The sequence below is a fragment of the Piliocolobus tephrosceles genome, chromosome 2 (genome assembly GCF_002776525.5).
Source record: "Piliocolobus tephrosceles isolate RC106 chromosome 2, ASM277652v3, whole genome shotgun sequence".
NCBI classification, from domain to species: Eukaryota; Metazoa; Chordata; class Mammalia; order Primates; family Cercopithecidae; genus Piliocolobus; species Piliocolobus tephrosceles.
The window spans coordinates 71569982-71595115 of NC_045435.1; the positions used below are offsets into that span (position 1 = coordinate 71569982).

The 25134-nt window shown below is 39.1% G+C and overlaps 1 long non-coding RNA gene across 1 annotated transcript in view; it reads right to left on the reverse strand.

Moving 5' to 3' along the window:
- Positions 1 to 25134, reverse strand: part of LOC111533696 — a 330375-nt gene that overhangs the window by 206292 nt on the left and 98949 nt on the right. Inside the window, exon 2 of the long non-coding RNA XR_002728944.1 lies at positions 8571 to 8834. This is a non-coding gene — a long non-coding RNA (uncharacterized LOC111533696). The remainder of the gene's footprint in view (positions 1 to 8570; positions 8835 to 25134) is intronic.

Sequence of the window (25134 nt, forward strand, 5' to 3'; positions counted from 1 at the left end):
CTGAAATCAGAGCTGTCCTGATGGTCTAGTCTAAGCAGGTGAGCCAAGGGGCCCAAGGGGCCTTTTCTCCATCTGTAGACACATCAAACAGAGTATCACTGATTGGTTGGAAGAGGGCAGTTACCAGCCACCTCGTTGTCATGTAAAGAAATTGGACTTTGGAATCACATACCTCAGAATTTGAATCCTGGCTCTTATACGCTTGCTAGCTATGCTTCCCTAGCAAAATTGTATTTTATAATCTGAGCCAGGTTTTCCTCATTAAAAAAAAAAAAAAAAAAAAAAAAATAGGTATATAATATCCCTTCATGGGGTTTTGTATGGATTGAAGGAGATTCTGTGACATAATGCATGTGGCATGCAGGCACCTCTCAAGGAGGGTTGGTTGTCCTTCCCTCTCTCCTTTTCACTTCTCTGCTGAGGGTACCATGATATATTTTCCTGGCCCCTGAAAATGCTGATTGGAAAAGAAAAGAAGAAATGGGGGGGAGCGCAGGAAAAGCAGAAAAGGAAAAGAAGAAACTTCGAGCTAGTACTTATCTGCAAGAACGACTTAAAAAAACTTGACTGTCAAAGTAGCTATTGTCCTTGAAGTAGTGTTTAAAGAGAATTTTCTTTTCAACATAAAATCTACCATAGGCTTGTTTATTATTTAATGTTTTCCTCATTATCTCCCCAATAATTTGAGCATTATTCACATTTTAAAAGCCAGGGTTGCCTCTCCTACATAATTCGATTGAAATAAACTCTCTTTTCTGGTAGCCAGACGTGTCACTATTGGTCCTAACCAGAGTTCAAGAAGAGGATGACCGTAGCTCACAGTCAAAGCTTTGAGTCTTGCTCCAGTGGCACTGGGGCCCGTCCTAATAAGCCACCTCCTTGCCATCACACTCAGGCTGCTTTATCAGAGAAACAAGGTCAAGAAGAGGGAAACACTTGGAAAGATTGATGGGGAGCCAGAAAAGGAGGCTTAATCCATGGAGTTCTTGGCGCCAGTCATCACAGACAATCTCTAAATTGTAGCCAAGAGAGAATACCAGTCTCAAGATGTCTGTCGGCCTTGCTTCTACAGAGAGTGGTGTTTCAGAAACTAAAAGTCTAAGCTGACAGGAAGGGAATCCTCCTACAGTCCTTTGGTGCACTGTTGATGAATGAAGTTGGTTTGCCTGGTGAGGGCAAGAGGGGTGAGCTATGTAGACTGAAAAACAAAATGGAAAGTTAAGTGTAGTTTAGCAGCTACAAGAATCATCCACAGGCTATTATAGATGCTCGCTGACTTTGGCATCATTCTATTCCAGAAGTCCTAACCATCTGGAATGTTACGCTAGTTAAAACATTTCTCTGAACACTTCAGTTGTTTTAGTATGATCACACCACCGCCAGCAGGCTCATCATACTTTAATTTTATCAAAAATAGCAAGACCTGTTGATTTACATAACTTTTCATCCTGAGCCACAGTTTAGTCTCCTTCTAGGTTTTCTAACCCAGTGGCTTAAACCTATGGCTGGACATTGGAATCACCTGGGGATCCCATGCCCAAGCCATTACTCATGTTAATTATTAATGTATCTGACTCTTTTGGGGCAAGACACGGGCATCAGGATTTGTTTCTAAAGCTTCCCAGGTGATTCTCATGTGAAATCAAGTTTGCAAACCAGAGTCATAGTTTAAAGATGTTGAGAGTGGATGGGGGAGTGAACAGACCTAATACAACCAAGAATACAACTCAGGCAGCGTTCTCAATATTGATCACCCTCTTACTGGGCAAATTAGGGAGGCAATACAAAAGTTCTCTGCACCTTTTGGCATGTTTTATGAAACATTTTATGTAAAGTCAGATTTGCTTAGGGTGAGTGACAAGTTCTACAAGAAGCATAGTATATCTGCCCAGAACTCTGATCTTTCAAAAAAAACTTTTATACTTATGCCCACGTTCTCTGTATCAGGCACAATACAAGTTGCTAAGGATGCGATGATGATGATGATGATGATGAAACATGGAGGTAAATATTATTAGCATTTCCCTGTGATGCATGAGATTTGAAGAGGTTTAATAATTTGCCCAATGTTACACAGCTAGTATATGTCAGTGGGGGAGGCTTTAAGCCAGGGATTTGAAATCTCACTTGGCATGCAGTGATGACTTAGGCAAATATGGCACTGTCCCACTTTTAAATCAGACTTTATTATTCTATTTTGGCATCACCAGAATTAATCCAATGGTAGGCCTGTGATATTTTGTATAAAATATTTGCTGAATTAGATATTTTCTCACCCTCTCAGCCTAGTATAGAAAACAGATACATACATGATGATTATAACATAATGTATCAATGGATGCCCAAAGTATTGTCAGAGGAGAAATAAAGGGGCAGTTAATTCTGCTTAAGCAGAGAGGATGGTGTCAGAGCAGGCTTATAAATAGGAGGGTGTTTTTTGAAAGGCTTTAAAGACTGAATAGGAGTCGGCCAGATACAGAAGGAGGAAGGATGCTGAATGGAAAGAACAGAAAGACCAAATACACAAGAAAGAAAGTGAGAGGCACACTGGAGAAATGATCAGCCTGTATCAGTCATAAACTAAGTGTACATTGGAATCGCTTGGAGGCTTGTTATAAACACAGGTTGCTGAGCCAAATCTCTGAGGCTTCAGATTTAGTAGGACTGTGTGAGACTGAGAATTGGCATTTCTAAATGAATACTCAGGTGCAGCTGATGCTTCTTGTCCAGGGACTCACTTTGTTGGGAGCCTCTGGTGTGTATGAGCATCATCTGGAAAGCCCCACAGCTTTTGTGTGTATGAGAGGCATGCCAACGTCAGCAAGACTTGCACCAAAAGCAAATTCCCCGAAGAAATGAGGATCTCCTTTTCCTGCAAGGAGTGGAGGTTAAATTTTACTGTTGGTTTTGGGAGCAATTCATACTGAAGCTGTCCAGTGGGAGGAAACGGAAAAACCACAACTTGGGACTGAAACAAGGGAAACTGGGATTTTATCGCATCTCTGCCCCATCAGTGCCCCTATTCACAGGCTAGTGGGGCCTGAGGCTAAGGAGTTGAAACACACTAGCTCTTTGTTGAACCACTGAGTGTTTGTGGCACTTTTTATAGGGAAGATGGCATTTTTCACAGTTCTTCCTCCATTTTTGGCCCGGTGGGTGCTGACTACAGGTGAGTTCCTGTGTTAATCACCAAAGTGATCTGTTGACCATCAGTGTCCAGCCATGAGGGATGAGGGGATGTGTTGAGAATGTTTTCATGCAGCGAATGAAGAGGGTAGAGGAATGTCAGGCTACGTTGGGTGGGACTGGGACAGATGACTCCCTTGTGAAATTTTTTTTTCCCCGCTTCTAACTCAATTACCATGCTTTGCTTCTCTCATTTTCCAGGATAGCAAAACCTAGGATGCATCTGCCATTGTTCTCTAAATCCTTTAAATGCGATGAGCAACTTGGAAAGGTCAGCCTCCAAGAATGCTATCTATTTCTCTCTCTCCACCCCACCCACCTAGGACAGACAAAACCAGATCTGGAGGTCATATTTGTCCAATAATTGAGAAGCAAGTGGCATCTAGCTCCAATATGCTCTGTCTTCACTGGGTTGCTTTGCCAGCTGACAGCCATCAGCTGTGTGTGTTACATTCCAGACAGGGACCCCTCTAAGCCCCACTATAACTGCCAGGGAGTAACATAGGAGAGTGGGAATTGCCTACCAGAGGCAGGGAAAGGATACAAAATCATGAAGTTTGGATTCTATGTTCCAGCTTTGTTTTCTTCATAATGCAGTTCCCCATGACTCCATTGCAATCTTCTGGAATACTTCTAGAAACCCACTCAGTAGTCTGCGGAGTTACTTGGCCAATATGGTCCTGAAGATAGTCACATTTGAAGGTTTTAATTTTCCTGCTGTTGAGCAGGAAGCAGGGAGACAAAATCATCACCTAAAAGGCAAATATTCCCTAACACAGGGTGAGCATGGTACTGGGGTTTGCACTGGAGGCCTGTGCTCCATTTCTCTGGAGGATGGGATCTTTACTATCAGGATTATTGATGAGACTCTGGCTTCCTTTCCAGTGATGAAGTATTTTTGTCATCATGTCTATTATCCCTCACAAGAACCCAATTAGAAGAGATTGCCTCAACAGAGGAGGCTGATTAAATTCACAGATTTATTGCAATACCGCTTTGGGAGTTGTGGAAAATCAGTTTCACTGCTAAGCTGCCTTCCTTTAAAAAAAAAAAAATCAAGCTGTGAGCCTGCACCTTGAATTATCCATCTATAACAGATCACAAAATACCCATAACCTTGCAAGCAGCTTACTCTTCCCCAGAGAGGCTCAGAATGCTTCTTCCAGGCTCATAGTACCTCTCCAAGGGGCAGGTGATGGATTCTATGTTCATGAGACACAAGGGGAAATTTTGACCCAGCAGTAGGGTAGAGAAGACAGAGGCCTGTTGCCTGTTGACTAAAGAAAAAAGTCAAGCTTTTAAAGAATTAGAGTTAGTTACATTCAGAAGTCTTACAAGGACTATAGACTGAGCCTGGGTATTAATTCAGTTCATCATAGGGCAATATTTCAATTCATAGTTTACATATAGGGGGTGAATATTCAGAATGTGCAAAATTGCAGCAAGGTTTGGGTGTGAGAGGACATCTGGGTAGAGATTACAGAAGCATAATTACTAACTTGGCTGGACGTTATCTTGAGTGTAAAAAAAGGCAAGGACTAGGGCCCTTTACCTCTTAAAGAGTATAGTGACTTAGGCAAGAGACATTGCGGGTGTGTGGGTTTTGTCTTCAGAGCATCCCTCTGGAGAGCTGCATGTTGTCAGAGTTAAGGGCTTTGTGAAATTATGCTGGAAAGCAAAAATGACCAAACATAGATTCTTACATTTGCTATTTTGTCTCACACCTGGAGACGGGTCAAAAAAGAAGACTTTCCTTTGCAAAGTTTGCAACCAACTTGGGCAAGGAGTCTTTGTTTTAGTTGGGTCCCAGAAAAGCTGCTGTCAAGTAGCAATGATATAAATGTAATCTGATTCTCCATAGAAATGAGGACTGACTGATGCTGCAATCAATCCTGTCCCCAAACCTCATGCCCCAAAGTTACAGGAGCAGCCACAAGCACCACTTTCAAACTTCTAATTTTCTATTCAAGACAGTTCTTTTTCCCCCAAAGTCTTCTGTTTCTTTAAAGCAGCATTTCCCAAACTATTTTTAGCAGAATCTTAACCTCCCAGAATGTTCTGGAGGAAAAAACAAGGTTTCATGGAGATAAATTTTGCATAGTACTGTATGCTCTATATCCCTTGGTTCAAGATCCTTACTAACATACTAAAGATAAGAGCTAACTCTCAATGAAAATCTACCTGAAATCAAACACTAAGTACTTTTTATATGTTTTATGTCATTATATCTTCAAAAAATAATACTCTGAGAAACGTATTAATTTATCCCATTTTACACATGTGGAAATTGAGGTTTGGCGTGGTTAACTGAGTTGTCCAGTTAAAAGTAAAAAGGCAAAAGGTGGAGCCAGGTTTGAAATCTACTCTCATTCCCAAGTCTGTGCTCTTAATCTCTAAGCTTTATCTTCTTCCCACTAACTATACAGACACTTTCTTATATTGCTGTTAATGTCTTTTTCATTACTGCTTCTTTACACAAATGAGTCCATTCCTAACTGTAGCAGTTAGTCATCTTTTGTTTATCTTTTATTTTATTTTATTTTTTCATGTCATTACATGGGCCAGCTCAGTATCATTTTAGGTAGTATCGTCCCTTAACATCAGGTGTTTCCATTCCTATCTTATTTGGCCTTCGTGTAACCGCTTCAAGCATGCTTTAGTGGATTTTCATCTGTATCTTCGACAGTTTATGGATAAACAGAGATGTAAGGAAGACAGGATGTGACTGAGTTTATTTACCCTGCCTTTGGCAAAGGAGGCTTTGTTCAGTAAATGAAAGTAAAAAGTAAAAGTAGGATAAAAAGTGATGCCAAAGGTATATAGCTAGTTCTCCATGTTATGTAGGATATGGATTTCTTCCACTATTGAGGTCTTTGTAATTAGTAGATAAGTCATTTTATTGGAAGTGAGAGGTAGGAGAAGGAGAAGGAGAGAGAGAAAGTGATTTTGTAACTTTCAGTTTTATCTGAAAGTAATTGTTCACTAAACTTGGAAACCGTGTTGACCACTAATGACCTTACCAAAGCATATACTTGCTCAGGAAATGGGCTGTTTGAGAGGGGATAAGAGAAGAACGTGAGTTATTAGCAGTAGCCCTGTCTCAGCAGGGGCAGGGCCAAAAGGAAAAGGTACTGGAAGTGCTATCTGTGGTTCCATTAGATTGCACACGGTTCCTAATCTCCCCCATCATGCTTGACCCTAACTAAGTCAGCTTCCTTCTACAGCTCTGTGTTCTTTGTGTTCTTTCACAGACCACATATGATAAGATTGACCCTCTCCTTCCCTCCTTGATCAGTCGGGACTAATTTAATGAGCATCTACACTGTCCTTCATATGCAGGCCAAATGTCCTGTGTGGCTTGCATCATGTTTGAGGAAGTGTTTTGTGGCTGAGACTGTGCTTAATGCTCTCTAGGGATGACTGATCTCCTTCCATCTTCCCGACGGTCTTACCACATAGAGCCTGTTATGAGCTGTGCTTTAGGAAAGAGTCCACTGAGTCTGAGAGAGGAGAAATGACCTGAAGGACACTCAGCTAGTAGGGCGTAAGCAGGGACACCAACCTCACTCCTTTGATTCTGAAGCCTGCACCCTTTATGACTATCGCATATCCCTGCCTCCCACGTTACACGATACGTGAGTGGGAGCTCCTCCACTGCCACCCCGTTCTTCCCGCAGGGTATTCTGTTTTGGAAACATTTAAAAAAAAAAAAAAAGGAAAAAAAAATGTTTGACTCATGTATTAAGAGCAAATGTTATTACTAACTAGGTAAGTGGGACCTCCAGTGCTGCTAGGAAAAAACTAAATCAATCAGGAAATCATTAATTTTGGAGGAAGCACTAATTATAGGAATATAAATTCTGGGTAAAATCACCAAGAACACCAGTGTTGCCTGCAGCCCGAATAGACTTTCTCGAGTTTTAGGCTGTGATTGAGATATTAGAATTCACTTTTTTTTCTCTAGCTTTGCAAAAGGTACTTGGAACTGGTATGAAATGTCATTTAATTCTCTCAGTGCATACAGTAAGCCACCTTTTAAAACCCAGGTCATCTCTCATAATTAGGAAAATACCCATAAAGGAGGGGATGAGGGGTAGGGACAACTATACTGCCGTTTTTTTGTTTGTTTGTTTGTTCATTTGTTTTGTTTTTTTGAGACAGGATCTCACTCTGTCACCCAGGCTGAAGTGCAGTGGCACAATCATGGCTCACTACAGGCTCTAGCTCCTGGGCTCAAGCAGTCCTCCCACTGCAGCCTCCTGAGTAGCTGGGACTACAGGCACACACTACCATTTCCAGCTAATTTTTGTATTTTTTAAGGAGACAGGGTTTTGCCATGTTACCCAGGCTGGTCTCAAACTCCTGGGCTCAAGTGATCCACCTCCCTCAGCCTCCCAAAGTGCTGGGACTACAGGCATTGAGCCACTGCACCTGGACTATACCACTTTCTTACATTAAACACTTTGAAAATTAAGCGGGAACTAAGCAGCAACAGAAAGAAATGAACTATTGAGCCACACAAAGTCATGGAGGGAAGTTCAATGTATATTGCTATATGAAAGACATCCATCTAAAAAGGCAATGTACCGTAGGACTCCCGACTACCTCACATGCTGAAAAAAGCAAAACTGGAGAGAGTAAAAAGATCAGTGGTTCCCTGGGGAGTGGGAGGGAGAGATGAACAGGAGGAACACAGGAGATTTTTAGGGCGGTGAGATTCTTCTGTATTGTACTATAATGGAGGATACAGGTTATCATATATTTGACAAAACCCGTAGAATGTACAAGCAAAGAGTGAACCCTAATATAAACTGTGAACTTTAGTTAATATCATATAGCTGTTGGCTCATCAATTGTAGCAAATGTATGGAAACAGAGTTGAAAGGGGTGAGAGCGAAGATGGGAACTCTCTGTACTTTCTCTTCAGTTTTTCTCTGAACCTATAACTGCTCGAAAAGTAAAAGTCTTAGTTAAAAAAAAAAAGCTGAAGAGAAGCACATTATTTCTCAGCATCATAGCATCTCTCTAGATGATGGTCTCCTTGTTGTGGGGGAAAGATCCTCTCAGCACATTATAACAACTCAATGCTCTGATTGTGACAACCAAGGAATATACGAAAGGCCAATTTAAACATCTCAGTGGGTGCGAAGGACAAAGCGACTTTGTGTCACAATAGAATTCATCCCTTGGAACGTGGAGATGGCAGGAGATAAAACGATACTCTTTATCACCGGCAGATTAACCGGCAAGGACATGTTCTTTCTGTTTATCCTATAGGCTCCAAAGGACAATAAGCCTTTTGTCTTTACACCTGTTGCGGGGAAGGAGCCTAGGACAGAAGTGTGGTGGGGTTTATGTGAGGCCATGCAGTTCAGGTTTCTTACCTGCATCTCTGATGGAACACCCTATTTCATAAAGGAACTTGGAGACTGAGGGAAAGGAGCAGGTCCAGATGTTGCTTGAGGAGAAAGTGAAAATATACAAATCCTTGTTGGAGAGAACTATAGCGAAGTTGCATCATGCTTCGGCTTTCAGCCAGACATTAGAGTTTCTTGGGGGTCTTGCTCTTCCTTATCCTCAGCTTCTCACTCAGTACATGGTAAAGTCTGGACAGAGGCTTGCTGAATGAATGACCCTCGAGGACTTTGCTGTAAGAAAAAGAGTGCAGAAAAGTGATTTGTCAAAAGTGACACTAGGTTTATCCGGCTGTTTCACTAAAGTTTCCAAATACCCATTTTTTGGTGGAACTGTGTGCGTTGATGGCCTTCTTCATTCTAAACCCTTGTTTGTAATGGAATCTGTTGGTTTTGACTGGCTTCTTCAGGAACAAACCCTCTAATTTCCTTTGGGGTAGCCAGCCTTTCCCCTATTCTTAGTATGGGAAGTCGGAACTTAATAATTCCTTTTAACACTTCCTTTTTTCCCTGGAGAGCTGCTTGATTTGCATCTGTTCAGCTGTATCATCCCAAGGGGATACGGTCTGTGGCCTCAGCTCACCCAGTCAGAGCACTGTTTCCCTTTGCTGTCAGTAGGATCAGAGAAGGACACATATCTCAAGTTAGACCCATGAGAATTCCACCTGAGGTTTTGCTGGACTGATGTGAAATGTTATTTTTTGGCTGGGATTAATAAATTGGTAAAACACAAGCCTAGAGTTCTGAAACCAGCCAAGCCTAAAGTCAATACATTTCCTGGACCCTTGAACAATATCAGCCACTAAATTCCTAGGACTTCAATTGCCTTACAACAAATTATAATTTACCAATGTGTCCATTTATTCTCCCTTTTATTGAAATTCTAAGTCTCCACTGTTCTTTTACATGCTGATGTCCTTCAGATTAGAATTTAGGAGGAAAATTCTGACTGGGAGGTGGTCTGTCCAGAGCCCCAACCACTCTCTGGTCTAATCGCACCTCCAAATGGACAAAGAGAACATCTGAAATGGAGAGCCCTAGAAATACCACTTCCAAATTCCAATAAAAGGCAGAAGTATTTGCTGAACATCTCACTACACCATGAATTCAAAAACAATTGTGGCTTAGACAAAGTTGGCATGGGGTAGAGTCCTGCTGAATAGATTGAGACATCAGAGAATGGGCCCTTGGGCCACGCCTGGCACACGCTCCGAGGACATGGCCTGATGCCATGGCTCCCCCTCTGTCTCAATGCTCCATTAACACCTGGAGTGGAACTCAGGAGCTAGAGCAGGTTGCACTTGAAAAATAACCTCAGCATCATGCATGGGCTTGAAAAATGAAGAGCAATGTTCTGCATCTCTTGACCCCACTCTAGCCATTAAATCTAGTAAGAACACCTATTGTGTGTTGCTGGACCAAGCAAGGTACTGAGTACTTTTCCAACATCAGCCCCTCTAACCCCCATCACAACCCTGTTTTGTATAAGTCAGATGGGGCCTAGAAAACTTATAGAGCTTCCCTGGATCACTCAGCAGGGCTCAGACCAAGTAGAATGACCCAGGTGCTCAATCACAATATTGACTGTTCTTTGTAGCAAAGAATAAGAACAGTGCCTGGATCACAGCTTTAAAATTGTGAAAATTAATGTTACAACTGGGAAGAAGCCTCAACATCACTTAGCATGATGGAAAAGCTGAGGTACAGGGAATGACATGACTTCCCCAAAGTCACACAGCAAGTGAAAGCACGGGGTGATGAAATTTGGTCCTGGTCCACCAATTCTTTCTCAGCAAACACCCTGTTGTTTTAGGATATATGCACACCACACCACATACAGGCATCACCAGTATAGATGCACAGATATCAAAGTTCTAAAATATTTCCAGACCAGTTAGCAAACTGCACTATCCAGAGACTATCTCCCTCTCCCTTCAGGATTCCTGACCTCCCCACAATTAATTAAAGGGTTAAGGTTTAGCATCACAGGGGGCCCCCAGGACCCTGCTCCATCCCAATGACCAGCATCCATTCTGAGTAGTCAACACCTCTGCTGTTTCAATGAAGTGTTTTTAATATGAGTCCTTTACTAATACAAAAGCCAGCACAGATTATGGGAACGTCATGGGTGAATTGCAGGACACATCTCAGTCATTAACATTGTTATCTCAACTATAACAGGTAGACAAAAGCTGATCATGCTAACTGTGCCCAAGACAACAGGGAGAGGCCAGAATGGGGAAAGTTCATCTCTGGCATTCAGGGATCTGGAAGCCTTTCCCTCCTCTTCCAGGCAGCATTCAAGGGTACTAGGTTAAGAGATGCCCTCCCTGCAGAGAGGAAAAGTTCAGGGTGTCTGAATTGTCTATGGGAGGCAAGATAGGTCTTGCCTCTCTCACCTTCCCTGTTTCTTTCTGGATGGCAGCCTCAAGCCATGGGAGCTAAACTGACAGCTGGGAAATACAAGGACAGGAAAGCTTGCCAGACACAGGGACAGGCAGGCCAAGGCTCCTTTCAAAGGAAGCGGGAAGTAGAAACACATCAGCTCTGCCAGTGACTAGAGACCAAAAAGGACCAGTGGAGCCACACTTTCTGACTCTTCTCAGCAGCAGAGATGGATAAGTGAATTGCTTATGGAAGAGAGGCCCTAATGCATATCTTGCCCACCATGAGTCAAGTGGTCAAGTGTGCCCTGCTAGTCAGTCTGAAACCACCTAGATCCTGATGGTCTGCCTTCATAAGATGATGGTATATTGGTCAGTTTTCACAGTGCTAGAAAGAACTACCTGAGACTGAGTAACTTATGAAGAAAAGAGGTTGAATTGACTCATGGTACTGCAGGCTTAACAGGAAGCATGACTAGAAGGTCTCAGGAAACTTACAATCATGGCAGAGGGCAAAGGGGAAAGAAATGCATCTTAACATCTTACCATAGCAGCAGGAGAGAGAGCGAAGGGGGAAGTGCCACACACTTTTAAAACATCAGATCTTGTGAGAACTCACTATCATGAGAACAGCAAAGGGGAAATCCACCCCCGTGGTCCAATCATCTCCCACCAGGCCACTCCCCCAACATTAAGAATTACAATTCAACGTGCGATTTGGATGGAGACACAGAGTCAAAACATATGAGACAGTTTGCAGAGGCCTGACTGAGATTATTGCTGTCTTAAGACCCTGAGTATTGTGGTGTTACAATGGATAATGTTACAAAGCAATGGATAAGGTGATGCCTTTATTTGCATTTAGCTTTATGATTGTATTGGAACTACACTGTATTTATTACAGGATAATGAGAATAGAATCAAGGCAGACTTAATAAATGTACATCATATAAGGGATGAAGTTTTCCAGTGGTTTAAATAGAGAAACGTGATAGGAAAATGGCTCATCACACCCAGCTCAGTGTTTCAGATGGGCTGAACTCAAATCTATTTTTTCTAAGTGAGCATCTATATTTGTTAAATTGATACATGGTATTTGTACATGTTTGTGGGCTACATGTGAAATTTTGTTACAGGTATATAGTGTGTGGTGATCAAATCAGGGTATTTAGCACTATCCATCACCTCAAGTAGTTACCATTTCTTTGCACTGGGAATATTTGAAGTCGTCTCTTCTAGATATTTATTTTGAAATATACAATAGATTGTTATTAACTATAGTTACCCTATTCCGCTATTGAACATTAGGCCATATTCCATCTATCTAACTGTATGTTTGTACCCATTAATCAGTCTCTCTTCATCCCTCCCTCAACCCCCACACCCTTCTCAGCCTCTGGTATTTGTCATGGTAGTCTCTGCCTTCAAAGGAATTTTTGCTCAGTCAAAACCATGCTCATAGCCTGGTGCAGTGGCTCACGCCTGTAATCCCAGCACTTTGGGAGGCCGAGGCAGCTGGATCACTTGAGGTCAGTGATTTATTTTTCTAAGACCAGCCCAGAGTGGGCACAAAAGAACCAGCGGGTAGGCAAGTGTAACAGCAAAACTGCAAGTTTATTTTGGTAACCTAAGGTGTGGGGGAGAAGTCTGTCGGCCTCCGGCGAAGGAGGCCGGCAGAGTCCCCCGTGGGGCTCTCCGACGGACTTCCCACAGTCCCGACATCCCGACAGGAGTGGGGCTGTGAGAAGGCCGCGTTGCTCACTGGCCGAGAGTGGCTTTTCTAGGAGTGGGAGGGCAATAGGCAGGGCACGGGCGTGTCGGGGGGCGTTCCACAGGTGCAACCAGGTAAATCTCGGTCTCTTCGGATTGACGTCACCTGGCACATGCCCAGTTGGTCTGCACCTTCCTGGGTCGCCGGCTGCATTTTCACGCGCGCGGGAAGAGTTGGTGGTGAAGAAGAACCCGGAAGTGCACCATCTTGCCTCTGTTCATCCAAACAGTCAGGAGTTTGATACCAGCCTGGCCAACATGTAAAACTCTGTCTTTACTAAAAATACAAAAATTAGCCAGGCATGGTGATATGCACCTGTAATCCCAGCTACTGGGGAGGCTGAGGCAGGAGAATCACTTGAACCTGGGATGTGGAGGTTCCAGTGAGCCAAGATCGTGCCAGTGCACTCCAGCCTGGGCGACAAAGCAAGGCTTTGTCTCAAAAACAACAACAACAACAACAACAACAAAACCACCATGCTCATGCAGCAAACAGCTACTAGGTTTCAGCAAAACAACTTTGCAACTACATTTAACAAATGCAGTCATTTTTCATTTTATTGGTTTTGTGTTGCTTTAATTTTTCCTCTGATTCAATTTGACCTTTATAATTGTTTACATCTAGTTTTATATGTATACATTTAAGTAACATAAAATGATTCAAGTCAGCACCAGAGACCTACAATTATTTTTTCTTTAAATGAAATCTTAAGTTTGAGAATCAGTAAGGGAAGCTCTTAAGAAAGGCATAGGTATCTGTAACATAGTAGCATCTCATTAACCACTGTTAAATGAAGCACTATTCATCCTAGAACATTCTTCATAATTGCCTACATATGAAGCAGTTCAATTGTACATCTTGGGGTTAGTGTATGCGCATTTAAGTCTCCCAGTTTAAGCCTTGTTTGAAATCCCTGTTAATGACAATGGTTTTCTAAGAATGTTAGTACATAGAGCTCTACTTTTTTGATTGACAGTCATTTATTCCTCCTGTTTACCAGTTAATGGTTTATTACCATAATAACAATACAGGTTAAGCATCCCTAATCTAAAAACCCAAAATCTGAAATGCTCCTAAATCCAAAGCTTTTTGAGCATCATGATGACACCACAAATGGAAAATTCCACACCTGACCTCTGTGATGGGTCCCAGTCAAAACAAAGTGAAAGCTTTCTTTCATGCACAAAAATATTTAAAGTATTACATAAAATTACCTGCTACACGCATAGGGCATACATGAAATATAAATTCATACAAATATGAACTTATAGATGCCAATATTCCAAAATCAAAACCCACAACACTTCTGTTCCCAAGCATTTGGATAAGGGATACTCGGCCTGTAATACCAATTATTTATTGTAGTATTGAAGTACTTCACAAATATGGTGTTAAACATTTTATTTATGTTATTTCATTTAACCCACACAATTTACTCAATGACTTAAGTGAAACTGTCATTTTACAGAGACTTAGGAGGATTGTCATTTGTCCAAAGTTAACATAACTGGAAATGAAGGAGCTGAGATTGAACCCAGATATGTCTTCCTTTATCAACTCCGTTTTTTAACTTCTTTAAATTCTCTCGATTGTCCTTACTTTCTGGGCTTACAGTATTTCCATAAAGCTAAGTTGTCATCAGTTGTAAGACAGTCCATTGTGTATGTGCCAATACAATAAGCACAGGCTGACAAACTATAACACTGAGCTTTATCACTAGAATTTTTATTTCATATTGATCAAAAGTGCTCTATTTAATAAACAGTCCTAGTGATATATATACATATATATATATATTTATTTATCTAACATTACGTCTGTGCACATGAAAAAAAGAAAAGCAGAGGAGTCCAGCTTTTCTTAATCATTTTTTAGATCAAGTTCACCAGTGTCTGTCTTTTGATAGTATCATTTTCCATGTCAGCAAGGGCATTGATGGTGTAGTGTTTCTTAAAAGAATGTTTCATTATTGGATCTAAAGTTTTCTTCCAATCTGCTGCCATTCTCTGCACAGGTTTTGATATGTATGTGCAGGCAAAGTCAACACTTCTCATTTAAATATACAAATTGGAGTCAATGAAATACGGTATTGTTATGCTTACTGTAGACTATGTTAAAAAAAAATCAACCATCCACAAATGTAAGGAGTATTTTACAATGTTTTGGTTACAGTGGGCACCTAGATCTAATATCATATTTTAGCCTGCTAAGAATCATTAGAATGTATTTATGTTCCTTTACTTACATTATCTCCATTTATTGAATGCTTATGATATATTGGTCTAGAATCTTTGCACGTATTTACTCATTAAACTGAAGGAAAAGCTACATTGTCCCATTGAAGAAAATAAGGTCAGAGAGTTTAGATAACATGTTTAAAATCACATTGCTTCTTAAGTGGCAAAGTTACAATTTGACTTCAATCTCCCTAACACCAAACTCCATTCTACTAACTACCACATGACACTACAATCCACATAAACACACACATTATTAGTGTCAGAATTGGCAGCTGATATTAATGGTCCTTATTATATGCTATGTAATAAGCTATTTCTATTTCCCTTAGCCTTCCTTTTGCCTGCCTGTGAGTATATAAAGTATTATGAACATGAATTCTTATTGACTCCTGTCCCCAAGGCCAAATATGAACAGTAACCCTCAGGGACTGATCTGGAGGTAATGGGCCAGTATTTCCTGCATCCTGGCAATGTATCACTCCCCTGACCATCTTGCTTTAAAAGTTTCTCAGAATTATGTATAAAAATGACCATAGTCCTGGCTGTTTTATAGTACTCTTACAGAAGATAGGTCCATGCATTCCCTTTTTTAAACAAACGATCAGAAAATTTCATTTTGGCAATCATTTTATAGGAAATTCACATTGGTTTCTTTACATGTTTATGACCCATAATATGAAAGGAAAATGTGCGGTTGTTTTATGTTGAACCCAAAGCAAAAGATTTCATTACTTAGCTGCCGTGCAATATAGCCATACTTAGGTCATTATTTTACCTTTAAAATAAGAAAAATAATTTCAGAGGAACCCTGACTTCATTTTATAGTCTGGAAGTCAATGGCACAAATAGTTAGCATTACTCCTAAACTTTTTGCTATGGAAATAATGAATCTAGGAACTACTTTGAAAGTCAAGTGAAACAGCTTTTATAATGTTAGCTCATGGATTTGGGAAACCTTTATTTAAAGGCTCCTCACATGGTAGCTGTGAGGAATATCTTTTAATATTTCAGTTCAGGTGTTTAGAAACAAGAACAGGATATCTGTCATTTCTAGAGCCTGTAAATCAGACTTGGTTGGAGAGATGTCAGCTTCATCTGTGAGGGCTTTGAGATACTGTGAACAAATGTCTAGCCAAATGGGATGTGTCATTTAGGAAGATTTGCATGTTGTTTCCCCCAAGTGCCCAAGTCTCAGTGTCTGTCACTACTATCTCCTTAGCTGCCCATATAGAAAATTATTCTCGATATTCCCCTCTAATTTGATCCCTATATCCAATTGATCTTTGAGTCTTACCAATTCCACCTCCTCGATAACTCCGTAATCTGCCTACATCTCTCCATCCTGACTGTCAGTACTCACAGTCACCACCATGGCTCACTTGCACAACTGACCCAGCTTCTACCTCATCTAACTGATGCTTTCTGCCTCTGGTCCTGCTTTTTGTGAAGGGAAAAATCTAATTATATCGCTCCCTGGCTTAAACTCTTCAATGACTTCCTGCAGCTCTCAAAATAAGGCCCAAAGAGTATCATATATTGTCCAAGGCTCCTAATGATGAGGCCCGTGTCAAATTCCCAAGCTGCATTTCTCTCCCTTTTCACTCCCATGTTTCCCTGCTCCAGTGAAATGGAACAACTTTTAGCAACTCAAATATTCTACCTTTAAGTTCGTATGCATGGGCTTTCCCTGCCTAAAATATCTGTTTGAAGCGCAAGGTTAGCTTTTACATCCTCTTAGGATGACTTCGGCCATTCCCAGGCTGGTTTCATGCTCCCTGCCACGTGCTCTTACTTCTTTATGATTATCCTATCACTTCGTGGATTCTACTATAATTACCCACGTTTGTGCCTCCCCTACCATCCATAAATTTCTTGAGAGAAGAAGCAGTCTTTTACTCACTGTCATATGACAGGGCAGTGATTTCCATACTGTGTACAGCACTGATGGTACAGAGAATGATTTCACAGATGCTCTCTTTAAAGCTTTTTAAAATTGTTCTACCTTTTGAAATACATACTTTCTCTTTATAACAAGCTTGTTTTCTTCAAGAACCTCAGATGCACAGATTTGGAATAACTACAATACTTATTCCATGACACAGCCGTTATTGGTCCTTACATCACCCACTTGTATTTATTTTGCTAGTTATTTTATACCGTAATCAGTACCCCTAAACTCATCATGCAAGAGAAAAGCTAAGATCTTCACAGTCGTGGACATTATTCATCTATCAATACCACACCTGTTCTGTCCTTTTGCATCCCTCTATCTGACCCTGTGTGCCATGCTCACCATTCTCCTGCCTTCTTTTTAAATTTTTTAATTGCCTCTATATTTATCTCTAAGCTTTTTTTCCTTATATTTGGTTGTTTTAAACTTTAGAAAAAGGGTATCATGCTTACACAATATTTAGGAACTTTTTTCACTTAATATATTGCTGATAGTATCCATATTGTTGATGTTGCTGCAGGTCATTTGGTTTGATTGCCATATTTCATTCCATTTATGAATATACCACAGTTTACGCACCCACTTGCCGATCGATGAGCACCTGGGTTATCTACAGGCTTTTGCTGCTGTGAGCAGCAGTGCTCTGAACACTCGTGTGCATCTCTCCTGAGTATGTGCAAGCTTTTCAACGGGGTAGAACTGCTGGGTCAGAGAGTATGGGAATAATGGATAATGGATATGGAGAGGGGATAATGGGTATGGATAATGCCAAACTTGAATCCAATGGGATGGCACCAACTTATACTCCTACCAGTAACAAATATGAAATCCTGTGGTTCTACATCCTTTCCCATACGTGGCATTGTCAGCATTTTACATTTGGGCCTCTCAAGTTTCTAAAAAATGGTATCTCATCTAATCTAGATTTGTATTTTCCTCATCACTAATAATACTAAAAATTTATTCATGCATCTATTGCATACATGTGTTTATCTCTTCTGTGAAAGGCCTATTTCTGTTTTGTGCCCATTTTTCTTTTGACTTGTTTGTACTACTCTTACTGATTTTTAGTCACTTTAACAAATTTTGATTTGAATTATTTGTAGATTGTGTGTACCTATTGCAGATTATCTTGTTGCAGTCTGCAATTTACCTTTCAGTATCTTTAAGTTTTCATAATGAATAAAAGTTCTTACTATACACATTTATCAATGTTTTCTCTTATAGTTCACTGTTCTTTGTGTCTCCCTAAAGAAATATTTCCCAACTAGTATTGGTTTTCTTTTTATAAGAGTAATATAGCATTTGCTTTAAAACTACATTTGAGTAAAAATGAGACATTTTGAAGAAAAACTAAAATGCTTCAAATTATACACAGTATATAGCACAATTCATAATAGTGATGTGTAAATAATTGAAGTTTGGGAGACATTAACCATGTTCTCAAAATAGCATAAATTTATATTGAATAAATGAGCTCAGTTATTCATGCAGTAATTCAATTAACATATGTTTCAAATGATTCTCTCAGAGTTTCTATGTTTGAGACCTCCAGCTGGATCCTCTAGAAATGTTTGCTAAAACTATTTGAAGACACTCATCTAAGAGGGTGTGTGTGTGTGTGTGTGTGTGTGTGTGTGAACTGTGTGTATGTATAGAAGATACAAAAGTAATAGAAGAGAAGTAAAGAGTATATGAGAGCTAGGTGAAACCTTAAGGATGCTCGTTTTATGGTACATATGTGAAAACCAAACCTAGGCTTGCCCAAGTTCAGGAACAGGTTGCACCAGAGTGGGATTAGAGTATTGCTTAGTCATTGACTCCCAGCACCTCCTGTGGTGAACTTCAGCCATAAGGATATGCTTCTCAGAGTGAGCAGGAAGTCTTTGCATTTATCAGCAGTGATGGCTTAGTTTGCATGTTTTTCCCCCTCTCTTTCCAAATCAAAAAAATATGCAATTCCTAGTCCTTTGCATTAAACTCCATACCTCACATATGACATTCAACAATATCAAAGTAGACTTATCCATAATATGGCAGTGAGTGAAATTTCGCAGCTCCTTAACTCATGAAGTAGGTTGTGGTGGAGGTGTCTGTATTTGAGCTGCTTTTGAACTAGAACCTACTGTGTCCACACATCTTTAAGGTGCTAGGCACATCATAGGCATTCAGCCAGAACTTGCTGGAATAAACTAAGATACTCTGTGGAAACAGGCAAACTAATAAGAACATTCACCCTCCAAGTTGTTTAAACAGATGGTTTATTTTTGAAAGACAAAAAAAAAAAAAATGTGTAAAAGAAACTAAAATTAGGGTTGATCTCAGTTGATCCTCATGGTGCTAGGGAAATGGTGTTTTGGGCCAGCTGTCATGTGATTAGAGTGGGCCATTTTTCTCCTTTTTCTAAGATTATATTTTGGGGACATCTTGGTACTGGCATTTCTTTACTGACTCATTTGAAAGAGACTTATACATATATTGTAAACTCTATGTCTGGAGCTAAAGAAAGGAAAGAAATAGAATAAAATGCTTCTCTATCTTAAAAGCTATCCATGACCTCAAGTCCACCCCAAATGGACCTGCCCATCTGTTTCTTTTTCTCTCTTTAGCTCTTATGCAGGACAAGGCAAGACATAGCAACATGGTCATTTTGATATAAAATTGTAATTTAAAATCTTTTTAAATCAACTTTTTACCTAAAATATGAGAATAACCAAACTCTCTGAGGCTCATTTTGTGACTCACCAACCCTATACCCATTGCTCCTACCCTCTTCCTATGAGGGCAAATGTAAAGACCCAAGGCAGAGGCAACAGGAAGTTGGGTCTGAGGGATGGAGTGAGGATGACTGTTTTTTTCCTCACTTTGGTAATATGTTCAATATGGAAGTTCAACAATGTATTTTTTAATTTTAAAATTTATAACATTCTATGGCTGAGTACAGTGGCTCATGCCTGTAATCCTAGCACTTTGGGGGCTGAGATTGGAGGGTTGCTCGAGCCCAGGAGTTTGAGAACAACCTGGGCAACATGGTGAAACCTTGTCTCTGCAAAACATATACAAAAAATTAGCCAGGTGTGGTAGTGCACACCCGTAGACCCAGCTACTCAGGAGGCTGAGGTGGGTAGATCACCTGAGCCCAGGGAGGTCAAGACTGCAGTGAGCCAGAACTGCACCACTGCACTCCAGCCTGGGTGACAGAGTAAGACCCTGTTTTCAAAAAAAAAAAAAAATTATAACATTTAATAATATAAAAGTCTGTATACTCACATCCATGTAGTATACAGAATATTGTTACATACACCCTGCGTACCCATCATCCAGTTCAAGTAATAAAACCTTTCCAGTCCTACTGCAACTGCCCATATCAATCCCCCTTTCCTCTTATTTATTTCTTCAAAAGTGTTTATTTGAGTGACTGTTACGTGTCAAGTAATGTTCTAGGCACTGGAAAACAGTACAATTAAAAATAAAACAGACAAGAAGCCCCGAACTCATGGAGCTTTTATGAAAGGAAACTATTCTTCCGAATTTTGGGTTCATCATTCTCTTTTTCTTCCTCATGCTTTTTCTATGTGTATAAGAATTTCTAAACAATTTATGTAACTTTACTATCATACTGCATGAATTCTTCTAAGTTTTGTTTCTTTCACTTAATATTTTTCTGCATGAAGTTTGAATTCATTAATGTTCAGTTTTCATGGTCTTACATTATGTGAATATTTCACAGTTTATCCATTTTCCTGTTTATGGATATTTAGATTATCTTTAGTTTCACTATTGCAAACAATGCTCCTATGAAATGGTATCAACCGTTTGAATACAGGAAGCCCTTGACCAACACAGGAGTCAGGGGCACCACCTCCATCGCAGTAAAAAATCCAGGCATAACTTTTGATTTCTGTAAAACTTCACTACTAATAGCCTGAGGCCGGCCAGAAGAAGCCTTACCAATATCATAAACAGTCAATTAACATACAAATACACTAGTATCTACAAATATTTTATGCATTCAGGACATAGCTTTTCTTAATTTTTGCAACATTTCTAGGCTACATGGTTTGTCTGTGAGTTTTTTCAAATTGTTGCAAATGTCCAAAAAATTTTCCAGTATATATATTGAAGAAATGTGCATGAAAATGGACTCATGCAGTTTAAGCCTATATTGCTAAAGGATCAACTGTATACCAGTTGTGTTTCTCCATTCTGCTATTGATAGACATATGGGTGGTTCTCATTTGTTGTCTGTTATGAATAAAGCTGTTGTGAACATTAGTCTTTCAGTAGGTATATGTTTTCACTTCTCCTTGTTAAATGCCTAGGAGTGAAACTGCAGTGTCATAGGGGAAATGCATGTTTGACTTCATAAAAAAACTGCCAAAATGTTTTCCAAAAAAAAAAAAGCTATACCATTTTACACACCTAGTTGCAATGTATGGGGGTCCCAGTTGTTCCATATCTGTGCCAACACTTGCTATTATTAGTCATTTTCGCTCTAGCCATTCTAGTATTGTGAAATGGCGTCTTGTTGTGGTTCAATGTGCATTTTCCAGAAGACTAGTGGCATTGGGTATCTTTTCATGTGTTTATTAACTTTATATCTTCTTTCATAAAGTGCCTTTTCAAGTCTTTGGCCGGTTTTTTTTTTGTTTTGTTTTTTTTGTTTTGTTTTGTTTTGTTTTTTTTATTGAATTGTTTGTCATTTATTACTGAGTTTGAGAGTTCTTTGTATATTCTGAATCATATATTCCAGATACAAGTCCCCTGTCAGAGTCGTGTATTAAGAATATTTTACTCCAGTCTGTAGCTTTCCTTTTGACTTTCTAAAGGTATCCTTTCAAGAGTAGAAAGTTTTTATTTTGATAAAGTCTAATTAATTTTTTCATTTATTTTAATCTAAGAATCTTTGCCTACTCTAAAGTTAAAAATAAATCTTTTGTTCTACAAATATTATAGTTTTGGCTTTTATATTTAGACCTAAAATCCATTTCGAATTAATTTTGGTTTATGGCATGAGGAAAACATCAAAATTAATTTTTTAATATGAATGTCCAGTTGTTCCCACATCACTTATTATAAGAAAAAAACTTTACTTTTTCAGTGTAATTACTTTAAAATCTTTTCAAAAGATCAGTTGTGGTCTGGTGCGTCTATTTCTGAATTTTCTTCTGTTCCATTGGTCTATATGTCATTTGTATTTCAAGACCACATTGTCATGATGAGCAGAGCTTTATAATAAGCCTGAAAATTAGGTAATGTAAGTCTCCCAACTTTGTTCTTTTTGAAAATTGTTTTGGCTATTCTTGGTCATTTGTGTTTCTGTATAAATTATAAAATAAACTTGTTAATTTCTACATAAACATTTCCTGATATTTTGACTAGGATAGCACTAAATCTGTAAACAAATCTGATACAACTAACATCTAAACAATACTCAGTGTACCAATCCATGAACACAGTATGTCTCATTATTTATCTAAGTCTTTTTCAATTTCACTCAGCATGCTCAATGATTTTCAGTGTGGACACCTTGAACATGTTTCATTCGGTTTCTTCCTAGATACTGGCTTTTTTTTTATGCTTTTGGTTTACCTTTAAGATAACCTTTTAATTTGGGAATATTTTCAGATTTACAAAAAATTGTGAGGCTAGCACAGAGAATTCCCATGTACTCTACAGGAACCAATATATAACCCCTGTTATTAATGTCTTACCTTAGTGTGGTACATTTGTCACAATTAATTAACCAAGATTGATAAATTACTATAAACTAAAGTCTATACTTTATTCAGACTTCCTTAGTTTTTACCTAGCCTCCTTTCTCTGTTCCAGGATCTCATCCAAGATACCATATTACATTTAGTTCTTAGGCTCCTCTTGGCTGTGACAATGTCAATTTACTTTTTATTATCTTCATGATATTATAATTTTTCTCCAAAATGGTAGGGATACTGAATATCCACATGTAAAAGAATAAAGCTGGACCCCAACCTCACACAATAACAAAAATTAACATTAAATGTATCAATGACCTAAATATGAAAGCTAAAACCGTAACAACTCTTAGAAAAAAGGACTAAATCTTCATGACCTTGGATTTGGCCATAGGTTCTTAGGTAAAGATACAAATAAAAATAGACAAACTAGACTTCACCAAAATAAAAACATTTTTGTAATTTCAAAGGCCATTACCAAGAAAGTGAAAAGACAGCCTATAAAATACAATAGAATATTTTGTAAATCATATATCTGATAAGGATCTAGCATGGAGAGTATATAAAGAGCTCTTACAACACAACAATAAAAAACAAACCAATTTAAAAGTACATGAATGCCTTGAATAGACATTTCTCCAAAGAAGATATATCCAACCAAGAAATGGCCAAAAAGTACATGAAAAGACATTTGACATCACTAAGCATAAGGAAAATGTAAACCAAATACACAATGATAGCTACTTCATACCTACTATGATGACTACAATCAAAAAATGAAAATAAAAGTACTAGTGAGAATGTGGAGAAATTAAAACTCACATACATTTTTGGTATGAATGTAAAGGCTCAGACACCATGGAAAACAATTTGACAGTTCTTCAAAATGTTAAACACAGAATTGCCATGTGATCCAGCAATTCTATTGCTAGGTATATACCTACAAGAATTGAAAAACGTACTCAAAGAAGTACATGTACATGCATATTCATAGCAACACTATTCATAATAGCCAAAAGGTGGAAACAACCCACAGGTCCATCAACAGAGGTAAAGATAAGCAAACTGTGGTATATCCATACAATGGAACATTATTCAGCCTTAAAAAAGAATGAAGTTTTGATACATGCCACAATGTAGATGAACCGTGAAAATGTTGTTCTACGTGAAAAAAGCCAGACACAAAAGGTCACATATTATATTACTCCATTTATAGGAAAAACCTATAGAGATAGAACATAAATTGTGGTTACCAGGGGTCAGATTTGGGGAGTAGGGGGTGACTGCTTCCCAGGCACATGCTTTCATTTTGGAGTATGAAAATGTTTTGGAACTAGATAGAGGTGGTGGTTGCACAACATTGTTAATGTACTAAATGCCACTGAATTATTCACTTTTAAATGACTAATTTTATATTATGTAAATTTTACCTCAATTAAAAAAATACTTAAAAAGTGGTAGGGATGTTTGTCTATTTGATCACTGCTGTATCTCTAGCTACTTTAAGAGTACCTGACATGCAGAAGGCCCTCGATAAATATCACTGAATGAATGCAATACAGCACGTGTTTTTTAAGCTTAGGAATTGTATTGCATAGCTGTAGCTAAAAAAAAGAAAAGTCTAAATTTACCGCTATAAAAAATTTCTAAACTCAGATGTGAGTTGTAGCGAAAATTCAGCAGCCACAATTTCCCAGAAAGATGGAAGATAGGACCAGATGCTAGAAAACAACATTTGCATCCACTGTCATTCCCGTTTCCTTTTGCTTTTCTTTTTTTAAAACATTTTATTTTATTTGTCCTGCTTTCTTTTTCTAGAAAGCTGAAATTGCAGACCATGGCTAAGACTACTGACATTCCACTATCTTCCTACCAAGTATACCCCAACAAGTGTAAAGTTTATTTGCTATATTTACTATAAACAAAACACTATGTGCTTGTCTTAGCTTGGGCTGTTGTAACAGAATATCATAAAATGAGTGGGTTAAACAACAGGAATTTATTTATTACAGTTCTGGAAGCTGGGAAGTTCAAGATCAAGGTGTTGGCTAACTTGGCTTCCCAGGGAAGGTGCTCTTCCTGACATGCAGATGGCAGCCTTCTCTTTGTATCCTCATATCATGGGAAGAGATGAGGAGTGGGGAAGCTCTTTAGGGTATCTTTTTATAAGGGCATTAATCTCATCATGAAGTACCCATCCTTATGACATCATCTAAATCTAATTATCTCCCAAAGGCACTATCTCCAAATACCATCACACTGGGGGTTAGGGCTTCAACATATGACTTTGGGGGAAACAAGTTTCAGTCCATTGTAGTACAGCAAAGCTGAGCTATTATATAAGCTATTATGAGTACTGTGGATTAGCTTTGCCAAGAACTACATAAATAAAACAAGGCAGAACACAGAGCAAGGCAGTTATTCAAAATATGTAGAGATAAATACAGCAGGAGTCTTATTTAGCCTCTATTTTA